We start from the raw sequence: 5051 nt of genomic DNA, 5'->3' as shown, positions 1-5051 counted from the left end.
GTGCAAAAACAATTCAAATTGGCCTATTTAAAGTTACTGTAGGAAAATGTGTTGGTGCCCCCCCCCATTTTTTTATTGTAACTCTCTGCCCACCCCAAAACACTTTTTTTTAAGTTCCTGCTTAGTGTTTAAAACATACTATTGTGTACTCCTTAATTACAGGACTGGAGCACATATCTATTTGTTTTTTATTCAAACTTTATATAAAGTTGTACTTTATATAAAGTACAACTTTCACCCCTGCAGCACCCACTACTGGGGAGACTGAATGTTGCACTATTCTGGCATTGGTTTGAGTCCAGTGGTGTAATATTAAGATGCAGTCAATTTTATTTAAATAACTGAAAAGCCAGAAATGAAATAACGTAATGGTTTGGGGCAAAGCAAATATTTGAGAGCCAGCATGCTGGGCTTGGAGTGGGTGGCCGAAAGGGTTCAAATCACTGCTCGGGCATAAGGCTGACCTTGGGCTGGTCATGCTTTTGGGTTACCGGTAACTGCTTCCCTGACAGGTTTGTTGCACAGCAGATAAAATGGGACAACGCCTGTGTGCATTCTGAGTGCCTTGCTGGTTGCACAATATGTCATCTGTCCCTCCACCCCACAATGGCTCTATTTCTAAAGGAAAGGAATAGCAGTGTTGTGGCAAATGTCACCACCTCTGCTGCGGAGGGAAATGTCAGCCAGCCGCTCATTTCCCTATAAAGCATGCCTGCTCCTCCAGAGAGGGGAACATGCTCTGCTTAAGTAGCATGCCTGCCAGCTGCCTGCTGCTAAGTGAACTTTGCCTGCCTAGCCTTTTGCTTGTTATTCCTTCTGTGCTGTCATCCCTGTGCTCTGTGGAGTGGGAAGGCAGAAATGGTCGTGAATTTGACGTGAGGATTTGCCTAATTCTTTCCAGTTTTGTTTTGTTTTTTGCCTTGAAACTGTAGAGCATGGGGAACCTGTGGCCTGCTAGGTGGGTGCCGCTGAGTGGTTGTGTATCTGCTTTCCAAGGTACCAAGGTTCAGTCCCCAGGAGATCCAGGTAGGTCTAGGAGAGCCTGTCTGGAGTTGCCAATCAGTGCAGACAGTAATAAGCTAGGTGGAGCAGCGGTCTGATTCTGCGTAAGGAAGCTTTCTGTGTTCTGCGGACTACAATACCCATCGTCCCTGACCAGCCTCAGACAGCATGGCCAATGGTGGGAATTGGTCAACAACAGCTGGAGCACTACTGGATCCTCACCCCTGATTCAGATGAAAGGACTTGCAAATTGTTGTTTCTTTAAAATCAAAAGCAACTTGCATGCATCAATGCAGGACTGTACATGCATTTATTTAAATATATATATATATATAAGTGAAAAATTAATTTGCTTTCTCTCCTTAAACTCCTCTGTCTCACTACAGTTTCATGGTAAAGAAGGTATTCACAAAAGTACCCCCCTCACCACTAAACCAGGTGATCTAATGCCACTAAATATGTTCTTACCTGAAAGGATTGTTCCACAATTGTGATGGAAGGTCTAAAAATACTTAAAAACGAACTTCTTTAAAAAGTAGAAAGATACTTGGGAGAAAATGGTAATGTAGTTCTCTGGATTTTGGAAATGAATTATTGGCAAGAAACAATTGTTTGACATTTTGCCACATTGATGGACAAAGCGACTAGAAAAAAATTGTAGATATAAGATATACTATTCCTTCCTTCCTTCCTTCCTAAATTTTTCTGCCGTCTTCCCTCCCAAAGGAGCCCAGGGTGGCAAACAGCAAAGTGGTAAACCAATACAATTAATTGATGTGTTTATTTTAAAACAGCCACATCCCATCATAGGTAACAATTTCAAGGTTACCAAGCACATTATCTTTCAGCCATTAAGTACCTGGGTAAATGAATACCGTATTTTTCGCTCTATAACACGCTCCCAACCATAACACGCATGTAGTTTTTAGAGGAGGAAAACAAGGAAAAAAATATTCTAAATGAAACAGTGGATGCATGATTTTTGTGGTTCATGCTGTGGCCACAGACATGTGATCTGATAGTGAGTTTGGAGTAGTCCAATGCAATGCAAAAATCCTGAGGATCCCTGTGGATCCATGCTTTGTAACCACATTTTTGCACCACTGCGGCCCCAGGCAACAGTGGGTGCTTGATTTTTTTGGTTTAAGATGTAGCCATGGACATGATATGTGATCTGATGGTGAATTTGGGGTGACCCAGTGCAAAAATCCTGAGGATCCACGTGGACCTGTGCTTTGTAACCACGTTTTAAGTGGGGAGGGAAGGAAAAGCACTCAAGGGACAAGGAGCACGCGTGGGGTGTGTGGAGAAGGAGGCTGCTAACAATGCAGAAGAGGGGTTTAAGGGGAGAAGAAGCACGCGTGGGGTGGGTGGAGAAGGATGCTGCTAATAATGAAGAAGAGGGGTATAAGGGGAGAAGGCACCTCTCCTCTCCCACTTTGCTCCTTTAAAGCAAGCAGGCTCTGCTTTTCTCCCTCCTTCCCGCTCATCCCCGGCTTAGGGAGCTGAAAAACTTTGCTGCTATTTAGCGAGCTGAGTGGGGAGGAGAGAGGGACAGAGAGCCTGCTTGCTTTAAAGGAACGAACCGGACAGGAGCCACTTACACTTGTGTAAGCGGCTCCTCTCCTCTCCCGCTTTGCTCCTTTAAAGAAGCAGGCTCTTTGTCCCTCTCTCCTCCCCACTCAGCGGCTCTTCTCCCGCTTTGCTGTTTCAAAGTGAGCCACGGAGGAGGGAAGGAAGGGGAACCATGGATCCTCTGCTCACGACTGCAGCAGATCCCCCCGCCACCTGTAAGCATTCCCTCCATAACACGCACAGACATTTCTCCTTACTTTCTAGGAGGAAAAAAGTGAGTGTTATGGTGCAAAAAATACGGTATTTCTAAGTTGCTCTTGAATTATTTTTTTGAGGGGGGAAGGGTCCCCTTAAGTCTGGCACCAGCCCTGCATGCCTGTACCATAAGATTAACCTTCTCTCAGTTGCCATGTGCCTCTGTCATGCTTTGTCTCCCTCAACCTTCTCAAAATTGTGCATACCACAGACCATCTCATGCATCTCTGGCTGTAAATGGGGTAGTTGAGGCAGTAGAGCTCTGGAACTTTTCTCAGGACAGAAGTGATGCAGTAGCATGTTCCAAAGTTCCAGGCTAACTGATGGACCCTCCTTGTTTTGGCCAGTGAGGTGATAATGAGGCCTTCAAGTTTGTGGCAATTAGCATAGAGGAAGTCAGAGAACGAGGAAAATAAACCAAGCAGAGGCTGGATCCTTCTTTCCTTCCTTTGATGGGAGTCCCTAAACTTTATGAACGGTAATGCTTCTTTGCAAGACTACATTTCCAATGAAAAGATAAAAGGTTGCATTTCGGTTGACTGCTGAGCAGTGGGTGGACTCTTGCAGTCAGAAATAAACACCGCTGAATTCAGTGGAGCTTACTCCAAGGGAACTGTGCATAGGAATGCAATCAAGCTGATGTTAATAAACTGGGTTTTATACAATACACCTTTGCTCTTTGGGGTACATGGCACAAAAATGCTGCTGGCATTTTTGGACTCTCCTTGGACACGTGGCTATGAAGGGCAAACCATGGTAGCTCCTGCCATTTATATGTCACCACGGCACTCTAGTTTTCCTGCGATGCAGGCCAGTGTAGCTCTCTTCATATTGAGGCCGGGCAGCCCCACAGATGAGATAACCACCTCAAGCGTCAGAAGCCCCAAAGGCAGCACCAGTGCTGCCCACCCCACCACCTCTCCAGCTGTACTGGTTTCCAGTGCTTTGTGGGTGCTGCCACGCCACACAGGTAAAAGAGGTGGGGTGGCATCAGGGCTTGTGGCAGGTTGCTGTTTCGAGATGTGCTGCTCCTGGGTCAGGGAGTGTGTGCATGTGAACACGTGACACTAACAAACTGGCTTCCCTTAGGTCACTTCCACACCATACATTCAAAGCACACGACTCCCCAGAGAATCCTGGGAGCCAATGGTTAGTGTTGGATAATGACCAGTGCTATTTTTCTAGAAAATGAGGTGCCGGCGCTCACCAGGAACTTCTCCTTTGCTGTCTTAGAATGGCAATGACACCCACCTGAAAAGAAGCCCCAACTGTGACCTGGGAGACCAGGGTTCGAACCCCGACAGCTCACTGGGTGACCCTGGTCCGGTCACTGCCTTGTGGCCTAACCTACCTCACAGGGTGGTTGTGAGGATGAAGTGGGGAGGAGGAGAACCATGTGCCACCACCTTGAGCTCCTTGGAAGATAAAGGTGGTATTTAAATGTAATAAACAAACAAGCAAGCAAGCAGTCATTTACTCCTCACAGAACTGTGATTCCCAGCACCCTTAATAACCTATAGGTCACATCAGGGATTATTTTGGAGAATCCATGGTGTGTGGTTGTGTCCCATTGGCCTGAGGTAAAATTCAAGCCAGGACTGTCTTGACTTCAGTGTGCTATATGAACTTTCATACACAGAAATTTCTTTAAAAGTTTTCATCTGGGTTTATGTAACATTTGAAAGATATGTTTACATTCTTCAGGGGAGCGAACTCTTAGGTAACAAAATGCATGGTTTTAATAGTTATTTCAAATGCGTCGTGTTTAATTCCACATTTTGGTTTTTCGGTAGATGCACAAATAATATTTGCATTAACCATTATTTGATAGGCATCCTATGCCCTTTTAAAGTACACGTGTGGGAGGTTATTGGGTTGTTGTTGTTTTTATTTTTATTATGTATTTTGTGGTTTTATATTCTGATTTTATTTTGTGAACCACCCTGAGCCTGCAGGTATTAGGGCGGTATATAAATTCTAATTCTTTAATAGTAATAACAAAAACAATAATAAACACCTTTCTATTTAAAAGTAAATAAATAATCTTGATTTCAGTGTGCTATATGAACTTTCATACGCGGATTTTTATTCCTTTTTTATTTTTTAAGTTTTCGTCTTGGTTTATTTAACACTCGCTCGATAGGGTTACATTCTTAGCTGACGGAATGCTCGGTTTGAATAGTTATTTCAAATGCGTAATGAATTTCATTTCAAATTTG

The 5051-nt window shown here is 44.2% G+C and overlaps 1 long non-coding RNA gene across 1 annotated transcript in view; it reads right to left on the bottom strand.

The window, feature by feature from the left end:
• The window catches only part of LOC310766656, a 174451-nt gene that overhangs the window by 139583 nt on the left and 29817 nt on the right, over positions 1-5051 (bottom strand). The gene's annotated exons all lie outside the window — the stretch shown is intronic.

The sequence above is a fragment of the Podarcis filfolensis genome, assembly GCF_964270895.1.
Source record: "Podarcis filfolensis genome assembly, chromosome: 1".
Lineage (NCBI taxonomy): Eukaryota > Metazoa > Chordata > Lepidosauria > Squamata > Lacertidae > Podarcis > Podarcis filfolensis.
This window is presented reverse-complemented; position numbering and strand designations above follow the sequence as displayed.